Genomic DNA, 12500 nt, shown 5'->3' with positions numbered 1-12500 from the left:
AAGAAAGAAAGAAAGGGGGAGTAAATATGTGTAACCTCTTGAATTGAGCAGTTAGATTACAGTCAGATGTGGCTTGATTAATGACACAGTGGTACAAGTCAACACACACACACACACAAATTGTACATTTTTACTTGGACACAAATTCCTGCACACTCATTCTTCCTCTGTCTGTCTCTCATTCTTTCTTTCTCTCTCTCTCCATTTCCTCCATATCCTATGAAGAGCCCAGGAATTCTTTTTAAGCCCCCCTTTAAACGATGTCCCCTTTACAGACATCCCCGATTTTTGCCAATCCCATGCAGCTTCAGGACAACCATGCAGTGTTTTTGCATGTAATACAAAATGTGTTATTTTTGCCTCTGTCTGTGGTCCCTAAGCAGTCTTGAAATTGCACACATGGGGTCTGAGCAGAGACCCCTGTGGATCCAGCGAGCCTTGCTGTACTCACGTGTGACGCTGTTACTCAACCACAGTAACCATTTAATTATAGTGAGACCTCTAGGATAATCACAGTCTCATAGAACTTTACAACCATAAACTAGAAACATGGGCCAGTTGGATGATATATAGCATGCCTAGGTATATTGGGAAAAAGGGGGGGGGGGGGGGGGATTCTTGCACAAATCTCCAGATGTCAAAAGCGTTTGATACCAAATCGAAGCATGAACGGTTCAAAGGTGTTCCTCATGGTGTCTTAACTAATGGAGTATTTTGGAGGGATTGTTGTTACCATGTTTATGGTTAAAAAATTACAACAAATCTGTGTAACAAATGGCATCAACCCAAATAATTGCTGCAACATCTTATGATACATAATTGAGCATAGCAATGGTTATCATTAGGTATATATAATGTCCCTGTAATAGTTTAACTAAACCAGAACACAGATGCAGACACAAACAGGCAGAGACGATGTTAATCAGAGAAAACTCAAATGACGGTGTATTTAACTGGAAAAGAAGAATACTGAAACCAGGTCTCTAGGTAGTCCAGGGAGTGAACGAGTCTCAGGGTAGTCAGACAAGCGGAGGGTCGTAGCCGGGTGCGGGTTCTAAAAACTGTCCAGGGAGTGAGCGAGTGCAGGGTAGTCAGACGAGCGGGGGGGTCGTAGCCAGGAGCGGGTTCTCAAACTGTCCAGGGAGTGAGCGAGTGCAGGGTAGTCAGACGAGCGGGGGGGTCGTAGCCAGGAGCGGGTTCTCAAACTGTCCAGGGAGTGAGCGAGTGCAGGGTAGTCAGACGAGCGGGGGGGTCGTAGCCAGGAGCGGGTTCTCAAACTGTCCAGGGAGTGAGCGAGTGCAGGGTAGTCAGACGAGCGGGGGGGTCGTAGCCAGGAGCGGGTTCTCAAACTGTCCAGGGAGTGAGCGAGTGCAGGGTAGTCAGACGAGCGGTCATAGCCAGGAGTGGGTTCTCAAACGGTCCAGGGATACACACGGAGTGGTCAGGCACGCAGTGGTCATACACAGGGATCCACGACGCGGGAACAGGGTGTGAAGCCAGGTAACGAACTGTGAGCAAAGGAGGACAGGAAACATTAGGTAAAGCAAATAGAACACGGACTGACATGAGACAAGGCAAGAGAATACGGACTGACTGGCAATAAGGAACTACGATCTGGCAGCCTCATGACATCTGAGCCAGGTCTAAATAGGAATGGTAATCAGCTGGTAGATGTCAATCAGCTGCTCATCTGGTGTCACACACCTGCACCCCATCCTGTACGCGTGTTGCTTTCTAACAGCGGAGGAGTGCAAGAATGTGACAATTTGACCATGTGACCGCGGCAACGCGGGAGAGCGGCCGTGCGGAAATAGGCTGTCTATTGCCATTCTCTAAGACAAACGCTAACCTTAACCAGCTCCTTAACAGCGCCTAAACTTAACCGTTCTAACCTTAACCAACTCCGAAACAATGCCTAACCTTAACCTTAACCTTAACCATGCCTAACCTTAACCGGCGAAAGAATTCACGTTAAAAAAAAATGTATGGGATTCGAACTTGTCAACAACGGACCGCAGGACCGCTGCGCTGCCAGGTGAGCTGAGCTTCGAATGAAAATCATGGCGGATTAGGGCGGTTACATAATGCCGCAAGCTCTGCCGCTCCGCTCTGCGGTTGCCGCGCCTGCCGCAGGGCGTGTCGCAGCCAATCAGGGAAAACGTGGAAGCAACGGCAGCACTGCTCCGCTGTTATTAAGCAATAGGCATCCTGTACTCAGAGAGAGGGAGAGTAGCTGGGTAGGGATAGAGTGGGATAAACGAGGATTAAGGTGGACTGGAACCCTGGAGGTCTGGAGGGGCATGACAGTCTATCTATCTCTATCTAGGTCGTCCTCGGACGGGCCCTCCATCGGTGCTTCCAGTCATCCCGATCCTCCATGCATCTGGCTAGCTCGCCGGTGCATTCTGTTCCCGCATCTCTCCACGTAGGTTAATGTGGGACGTCCTCGTGATTGATGCCCGTGTGTTGGTTCCCACAGCACAAGTTTGCTGGTTGGCAGCTCATGGTGTCTCTGGCAGTGACCTGCCAGCCTCATTCTCCTGACTGCCACTTTATCGCTCACCTTTAGCACCCTCCCATACAAGTTTGCATTAGTGACATGCTCATCCCTGTTGATGTTGAGCACCACACGCATCATTCTGGTGTAGCACCCATCCAAGGACTTCTGCAGGGTGGGCTTCAAGGTCCAGCATTCACTGCCATACAAAAGGACAGACTCTCTGTGTATATCTCGTATACTACATTTATTTAAATGGTGATTTCATTGGATGTTTACTGTTAATGCTTGTATGTCTAATTTTATGTTATGTTTGAAAAATAATAAAAAAGAAAAAATACAAAAAAAATACAAAAAGGACAGACTCAACTGTTGCATGAAAGAAGTTGAGCTTGATTTTACGGGGGAGGTTGGATTTCCACACACTGGTCATGCCATTCAGAGCCCTCCACGCAAGCGCCTTCCTCCCTTTAAGGTCTTGCTCGGACGAGTTGACCCACGAGCCCAGGTATTTGAAATCACCGACTTCCTTTAGAGCAGAGCCTCCTGTTGTCCTTAGAGATGGATGATCCGGGAGTATGTTATACATTATGACCTCGATTTTCTTGGCATTTAGCCTAAGGCCAACCTTGGCATACTCCGTCTCATGCACTCTGCACAGGAGTTCCTGTGCCTGCTCCACGTGGTCAGAGAGCAGGCTGATGTCATCCGCGTAGTCAAGGTCTGTTAAGACTATGGCGGGGTGTCGTCTCGATCTCCTTGGGGTTATTGTGAGACCAAGTTCCTGCTCCCATCCACATTGATGGCCTTCCTGAGCGCATAGTCGAGGACTATGACGAAAAGGAAGGGGGCAAGGGTGTCCCCTTGCATCACTCCAGCCAGGATGTCAAATTCTTCACTGTTGCCGTCTGGGGTTACCACCTTGGCCCTTGTACCCATGTGCATGGTCCCTATGGCCCGGAGTAGATTGGGAGGGACTCCGTAGGCCTTGAGTATCCTCATCATCACGGCTCTGTGTATCGAGTCAAAAGCCTTTTTGAAGTCGATAAAGCACAGTACCGCTGTCAGGTTGTTCTTTTTCACCTCCTCGATGATTCTTCTCAAGGCCAAGATCTGGGCCAGTCCCAAGCCTCTATATTCAGAAATGTAATCATCTGAATAGGGAGATTCTAAACAAGTGTATTGCATATTAATTGACATGCAATATTGACATATAGTGGTGTCAAATGATTCCTTAGGGTCTCAGCTGTCCAATGCTGTATGGACTTGTATGTGACACCTGCTGACTTTGACCTTTGACCTTGGAGCCACCTTGGAAGCATTTAAAATGTATCAGACAAACTACTGTCCCGGACTCATGGACAATTTTACAACTCATAAAGCTATGACATTATGACATAGACAGACAACATGTCGCTGATCACTAACAAGGAATTGAGAATGGTGAAAACTTACTATGAACATGTATGTAGGGTGTGTATGGGTAATAGTAGAACGACTTAAATAGGAGAAGACCAGGGCCCTCATTTATCAATTTTCCTCAGAAAATGTTCTATTTCCACACGTAAGCACAGAATTTAGAATGTGTGCACGCACAAAAAAAACTGGATTTATCACACGTGCGTACACAGGTCCTACGCACACCTGTCATGATAAATATCACCTTGGTCCTACGCCGAGGCTCGTGCACACTTTCACGTATTTGCATACCAAAACCGCCCCAATTAACCATATATGGTAATGGAACACCCCCATGAAATGTGGAAAAATGGACTAAACCGAGGGAAGCGTGTTATTAAGACAGGCTGACAGACGTGTACACGTACGGTGATGTCGGATATGATATCTATTAACCATTGCTGCCTGGGCAGCGCAAACACTAATAAAGACCGTGCTGGAATATGACTGCCTTTTTCCGTTTTGTTTGATTAATACCCAGGGATTAAAGTTCTCCTCAATTTTATTCCAAATCGCGACGGATTTTCCGTCAATTTTCTACCTGCTGCATATGATTTCTAGAGGCATACAATCTATTTTGATGTCAGTATTGGGTAGCCTATATAAACAATAATACGAGAGCATATACAAGAACAATGAATCTCACTGCCATGTATGATGTAGCCTGCCTATGTGATCAATACAAATTCCATCATGTTTGTGTGCGGGAGCTCACAAGGCTGTTGTCACAATGGGTGGTACAGTAATAACAGTCTACACAATATCACGATGGACCATGCCATGTAGCCTATGTTCTATTATGACATGATCTGTGACGACAAATGTTCTAGAATGTTTGATTATGACAGCATGCCTATGATCAATAAAAACGTGAACTTGAATCCCATCATCATATTTACATAGTCTGTCCACTATCTTTATTACTTTGTTATCCCCCCCCCCCCCATCTATGTAAAGCGACCTTGCATGGGTCTCTTGAAAGGCGCTATGTAAAATGAAGCTATTATTATTATAGTTGTTGTTATTATTATTATCATGTCTGTGTGCTGAGCTCAGTGAAGTTTCAACGGAGCGAGGTAATCTATTCTAATCAACAAATTGAAGTAGAAAGCATTCCGTTGTGGCCAATCTTATTTGGAAACATGACACGTCGCTTTAGCCTATATTCTCAAATTGCATTTAATGGCTGAATGAATGAAAACTTTATTTAACAGATTGCAGAATGGGTACAATACAGTATGGCTCAATACACACAATTGTTAAGGGGATGCAGACCAGAGAAAGACTTTTGTCTTGTTTACATCAGGGTCCCCCAACTCGAGTCCTCGATATCCTTGCGGACGGACCAGTAAACCTTTATATCATATCATATTCATATTCATATCATAGTTTACTCTATCAGCCTACCAGCATGTAATACGTTCTTTGTTAGAACTCAACTTGTTATTATTTTGCGCATAGATTGCAGAAATACGGGGACGTTTTGATTTAGGCTTTGACACAGAATACAAGTCATGATATCACCCACACGATATATGCTCTGTGTCCAGAGCATGTATGCTTTTCATTCATTTAAGACACATTTATTGCAAGGGTTTTGTATACACATACACTCAACAAATAACCTCTGTCTGTTCTCGTTGCAATGCGTTTATATCGTGGGTGTTCATATGACTTGTATTCTGCTTACAGCTTCGGGGTTCCACTTATTACGTTTAACAATGGCAAAGCCTTTTTAAATATAATCAAAACTTTCCCGTATTTCTGCAATATATGCGCAAAATAATAACGGGTTGAGTTACGCGGAGCGCAGTCAGTGCTTATTTCCGCGTTGTAAAAATATTCTACCACCGGGCGCCAACTACGCATGGTCCGACCTGTGCTTAAATATACGCACAAAGTCAAGCACAAGTTCAAATAGATAAATCCCACACTTTGCTTAGAAATGGTCGTACGCACGGGTTAAGCACAATTCTGTGCGTACGTCAAGTTGATAAATGAGGGCCCAGGGCTGCAGCATGGGCCGCACCCGGGGACCAATCCAAATGCTCCTGTCCGTCTTCGTCAGGGAAGCGACAGCGTTAGCGATCTGTTGTGCATGTTTTTCCATTGGGTTTCTCTTATTGGGGGGGGGGGGGGGGGGGACCCTTGCGAGCACGGGGAGAACATGCAAACTCCACACAGAAAGGCCCGGGAGATACCCCCACCTGGGTACCTGGCAACACGGCAACCTGGTCCCCAAGCGGGAATCGAACCCAGGACCTTCTAGCTGTGAGGCGACAGTGTTAACCATTACACCACGTGCCGCCTCTTTAGCCTCTATTTAAGTACCCACCCGTATAAGGTACACTAAGGGAAGAGTAGGGGAGATCTGCTCCTAATGCTCTTTGCACTACCTTTCAAATCACCTGAAAGACTATATCTTTGTAACACCCCATGAAGTGAGAGAGACCGCAGAGATTCTGGAATGTCTCCCTTCTCAAAGTTACACCCAGGAACAACCCCTACGGATAATAATCTATCATGTTGTAATGTTTGTCCACTCTAATGATATGATAAACGTGCTCCCATATAAATGACATCAACCCCTATATTCAACACTGCACTCAGTAGTGAATTGTTTGAACTCACTGGTCCGTTGTCTCCTGTTGTCCCAGGTGTAGCTGTAACATGGAGACCTACTGAACACCACAGGAGAGGTCAGGACGTCATCTAAGATTGACTACCCTTTGTTCGGTTAGCATTTAGAGGGGTGGGATGTTCCCTAAAGGGAGCCAAGACACCCTAAAGTTCACGCTCTGGCGACGCCCCCTACAGCCAATCACATGCTGTGTCTCAATTCACATGTTGAACCTGTTCATCTAACGGTCACGCTGGATGGTTGATTACATCATTTCATAGACAAGGCAAGCGAGACACTTGCATTAGAATATATAATCTCGTCATTGTATTAAGCGCATTCTGGCTGTTGCAGCAACATCTTATCAACTCTCTTGATTCCTACATTTCCCAGACAATTTTGATTATCTCACATGTAAATTTGATTACTATTGAAATTCCAAACCATGGTATACCTGCCAAGCTGGCTGGTAGAGAAGACAAACTTAACAACCGTAGCCAACAATTTTCCTCTATGATGGTTGGTGGAACGTTTTGAATGTCCTTTTTCTATAGGAAAAAAGAAAGAGGACTCTGAAACCACATTGTGAGCCAATATGTAATGGATCTCAGCCTGGAGCTCTAGATAGCAGCTAATGTGTTGATGAGTAAATGAATCAATGTATGGAGACACCACGCTAAATGTTGTGGCGGGTCAGTGTATTCTATTAGATCAGAGTCTAACTGTAACCAGATGAGTATGCAGCGTGTGTGTGTGTGTGTGTATACTGTATGTATGTGTATATATATATATATATATATATATATATATATATATATATATATATATATATATATATATATATGTGCATGTATGCATGTGTGTGTGTATATGTATATATATATATATATATATATTATGTGCATGTATGCATGTGTGTGTGTGTTTGTGTTGTGTGTGTGTGTGTGCAGGGCCGCCTCAGGGGGTGTGCATGCGGTCACACAGGGCCTCGCGGGAAGGGGGGCCTCGCCAAAAAAAAATAAAAAATATTATTATTATTATTTTTATTTATTTATTTATTTTTGCGAGGCCCCCTTCCCGCGAGGCCCTTTTTCATCACAGACCTAAAATCGAGTTTTGCTTATATGCTTATATATTTCACATTAGACACGTTTGTAGAATGTGTCTGACTTGTTCCGGGCTCTGCAGATATACTATTGGAGCTCTGTGGCTCTGCAGATACACTATTGGAGCTCTGTGGCTCTGCAGCAGATATACTATTGGTTTCAACGAGGGGAGGGGTTACAGGTAAGGTACAGTCGGCCGGCGTGCGTCTGACTATTTCCACGGGAGCGCGTGCAGCATTGGAGGTTATGCCAGCCAAGACGAAGAGGACGGTCGTTCGGCAGATGGACTGAAGATGAAAGTTGTTGCATGTTAGAACGTTCAGTCAGGCTAGCCATGTCGGCTTAGCTAAAGGCAGGGACAGCTAGTTAGCTTTACCTACGTTATCGAGTGCTAACGTGTGGTTCAGTCGGGCTAGCCATGTCGGCTAGTAGCTTAGCTAAGGCTAACTAGCGTTAGCTAACGTTAGCGAGTGCTAACGTGTGGTTCAGTCGGGCTAGCCATGTCGGCTAGTAGCTTAGCTAAAGGCTAACTAGTATTAGCTAACGCTAGCTAACTAGCGTTAGCTACGTTATCGAGTGCTAACGTGTGGTTCAGTCGGGCTAGCCATGTCGGCTAGTAGCTTAGCTAAAGGCTAACTAGCGTTAGCTACGTTATCGAGTGCTAACGTGTGGTTCAGTCGGGCTAGCCATGTCGGCTAGTAGCTTAGCTAAAGGCTAACTAGCGTTAGCCTTTGGTCTCTGCCGTGGTCTCTGTCTCTCTGTCTCTCTGTCTCTCTGTCTCTCTCTCTTCTGTTGTGCTGCACCCGCCGTGGTGTGTCTCTGTCTCTCTGTCTCTGTCTCTCTCTCTCTCTCTCTCTCTCTCTCTCTCTCTCTCTCTCTCTCTCTCTCTCTCTCTCTTGCTATATGTTGACAGTTGACTGTATCATGCCCAGCCTCGGGCAGCGCTATTATTTAAGAATATGTTGACTGTATGCCCAGCCTCGGGCAGCGCTATTATTTAAGAATATGTTGACTGTATGAAAAAAAATTTAAACAATAATATTAATATATATTTTTTTATTATATAATTTTTTCTTTTTTTAATTTACACCTTTAGGGGGGGGGGGCTCGCGTTTAAATCTCGCACAGGGCCTCGCATTTCTCCCAGGCGGCACTGTGTGTGTGTGTGTGTGTGATGTGTGTGTGTGTGTGTTGTACTGTGTGTGTGTGTGTGTGTGTGTGTGTGTGTGTGGTGTGTGTGTGTGTGTGTGTGTGTGTGTGTGTGTGTGTGTGTGTGTGTGTGTGCTGCTGTGTGTGTACTATGTGTACAGTATGTGTACAGTGTGTGTTTGTGTGTGTGGTGTGTGTGTATATATACATGGGTTTCACCAGTGTCTATCTACCTTTCATCACTTGCCTATTTCTGTCTCTCTTTTGACTTGAAAGTTATTCATGGTCTCTCTCTTTTAACCCCGTTTCCAAAACAACTCCACACCACAATTCTGCTCAGTTTAATTCAGTTCAGCTCTAGTAGTGTTTATTTAGGCAAGGTTATAGACGGGGAGAGCAAACTGTCTGGGGCGGCCCGTGAACAATTGTTTGAACACACGCATAATCCTCATGTCCAATGTCTCTTTGACTTTGTCCCGCTGCCGTCTTTGTCTCTTGCCAGGGCTGTACTGAATAATCTCAAGTTTTGTAAGCAAGGTATTTGAATCTTGAATCGACATGTAGTCTGACTCGCAGGATCCCCCCCCCCTTTCGCTTGCTGTTCTTTTACCATTTTCTTTTACCATTTTCAAAACCTCCGTCTTCAAGCTAGCAAGCTTGCACTCGTGATGTAAACCTTTGACACAGAAACATTTCTCCCTCAACGCTATTTTGGGCTTAGCACCGCCATAAACGATTGTGATTGGTTTGGCGAATGCAAACAAACCCAGAAGGTTTCTTTCCCTAGTGCTGGTTCTGCCAGATGCTTCTAAAGCGCAGTGTGGAGATGGGTCTGTCAACACGAGACCAATCAACATTTGAACGTGGCACACATGTTGACATTTTTAGTGGAGTTGCAGAATAAAGACGAGGCTTCACTAATACAGAATGTTCTCGAGTCATTCAAAGGAAAACACTGCCATAAAGGACGAGACATTTTGCCAATGTGGAGAGCGGAAAGCACAAGTGCAACGCATCATCAAGAGGTCATCAACCTTTGCACGTGTGAGTGAGTGTGTCCATGCAGCCAATTATACTTTGTCTACCCGTCCAGATGTCCGACAGATCAGCGTCAGCGAGTACTGGCGTCAAGGTAAAGCAACAGCGCCAGTTTGATTCAAAAGGAGGCCAAATATGTTGACGTAACATATGACGTCACGAGAGCTGAACATAGTCCCCTCCAAACTCGTAGCCAAGCTCAGGGACCTGGGCTTGAACTATGACCTCTGCGAGTCGGGAGAACAGCCTCTTCCTGAACATCAACAAAACGAAAGAGATGATTGTGGACTTTAGGAGGTCGGGGGCCAGGGACTACAGCCCCCTCAGCATCGACAGGGCACCGGTCAAGAGAGTGAACAGTACCTTAAGTACCTCGGAGTCCACATATCCGAGGATTGACATGGACCACACACATTGACAGTGTAGTGAAGAAGGCACGGCAACGCCTCTACTTCCTTAGGCGCCTAAGAAAGTTCAAAGTGAGTCAGAAGATCCTCAAGAACTTCTACTTGTGCACAATAGAGAGCATCCTGACTGGTAACATCACCTCCTGGTTTGGGAATAGCACCGCACAAGACCGCAGCAGACTACAGTGAGAGTGGCCTGTTCAGCTGAACGCACAATTGGAGGTGGGCTTCCCACTCTCCAGGACATTTATAACAAGTGTTGCAGGGCCAAGGCTAAGAGAATAATCAAAGACTCTAGTCACCAAAACAACTACCTCTTTGAACTGCTGCGGTCAGGCAAGCGCTACCGGAGTCTCGTGGCCAGTACAGAAAGACTCAGAAGGAGCTTCTATCCCCAGGCCATCAGGATGCTCAATGACAATATGTAACAACCCATCATCTACACTCCACATCCACATGTACACACTCACTTTAAACAAACACTCACTTTAAACAAACACTCACCTTACCACTCACTTTACTCACTTTAGACACTTTAACACACTTTATATTTATCTATTATTAAAGAGATTTGCACTACATTCATACCTCATTTGCACCCTACCCTAATTTTTTTACCTCATCTAATTTCTGCATTGTACCTCACTGTTACTCATTTATTGTATATTGTGTATATGTATATTGACTGAACATTCCTTTACTTACTTTTTACTTACTTCTTAACTCATTAAGTGCCACACGCTTTCCCCATCTTTCACTGTCTAGCGCCAGCTTTGCTTGACCATTTTCACGATATTTCACTATCTTTGCGGAGCTATTGTATATTCTATATTATAGCTATGGAGACAATAGTATGGCTCATTTGACAGACACTATTTCTAGTCCAACATGTAAAAAAGAGTTTGTTTCTACACACTGTAGTTTGTAGTTTATTACACGCTACACATCGCCCATTTCCAAAATAATCCAGTCATTTTCCATAGATCGCGAGATAAAACGCAGTATATGCAATAAGCCCAAACCGTTCTGGTTGGTCCCCTGAAACCCCAAATACTCCCAAATCAAAGGTATATACCATGTACACATGTGCGTTCACAAAATCATCAAGGGGGGGGGGGGGGGGGGAGTAGTCTTACCCCGAAAATGCGATCGTTAGAAAACGCTTGGTTCAGGTCTGGTAAAGTAAGACACTGCGATCGTTACAGAAACATGTTTCAGGTTCGGTAAAATAGACATAGGGGGTCCTTACCTTAGCCAGAAGGTACTCCAAAAAGAATAATTCCAATGATCCCATCGGCGATCGCGATTACTCGTTTATATGTAATTACACGCGTTTACGGGAAACTATAGGTTTTGAGGCGAGCAGATCTGCTAGCGATCGCTTTGCAAGAGCTCCTCCCCCTCAGAGCGAGTCTTGATAGTCCAGTTCATTCATTGTCTCTACTGATCCCTTTCTATCAGAGTTCAAAAGGTAGGCGATACTGCCACCTGGTGAGATTCAATCGGCATTGCAATTCCAACATAGGCAAATGAGCCAGCGACAGCTAGAGTGATCCGGATGATCGTTTAGAACGGGGATCAAAGGAAAAAGATCAAAGGATCCAAAAACGAGTTCACTCGGTCACCAATGAGTTAATAACTTTTTTTTTTTACTTACTTTTTTTACTGTATGTAGCACACTCAGGGGCTCATACAGAAACAAGCATTTCATCATAAAGTATTCTGTATTTTATTATGACAAATAATAAACAAACTTGAACTTGAACTTGTTAGAAGCTTCGTTTAAAAGCCTTGGTTGAAGCTTTGAATGACACGAGTGACGTCGGTGTGGCCACAAGCTCTTGGTGTGTTTGTGTTTTTGTATGTCACTCCACTCTTCCTCCCTCTCTCATTTTGTTCTCTCTCTCACAACCATCACTCGACTCAATTCCGATATATTTCTCAGATCTTCCGTTTTTCTTTGTTTGGCTGTTCACATAATTCTTTTAATGTAGCCAATATCAGATCACGCTCCTGAACTGACCCACATGCTCGAAGGAACAATAAAGAAGATGGATGTATGAGACTGTGAGAAATGTTGATCTAGACCAGCGGTTCCCAAACTTTTTTGGCCGTGCACCCCCTGTCACCTCCCGACCTAGCTGACGCACCCCCCAATGGGTTTCTGTTGTTGCTGGTCTCCGTGCACAGATTTATTTTTTTATTTTATCTCTTCCCACGGCGAC

General features: G+C 44.8%; 1 protein-coding gene across 1 annotated transcript in view; it reads left to right on the top strand.

Moving 5' to 3' along the window:
* The window catches only part of veph1 (ventricular zone expressed PH domain-containing 1), a gene marked incomplete at its 5' end in the record, with an annotated part of 371113 nt that overhangs the window by 187624 nt on the left and 170989 nt on the right, over positions 1–12500 (top strand).

This window comes from Notolepis coatsorum, assembly GCF_963971535.1.
Source record: "Notolepis coatsorum genome assembly, chromosome: 1".
Lineage (NCBI taxonomy): Eukaryota > Metazoa > Chordata > Actinopteri > Aulopiformes > Paralepididae > Notolepis > Notolepis coatsorum.
This window is presented reverse-complemented; position numbering and strand designations above follow the sequence as displayed.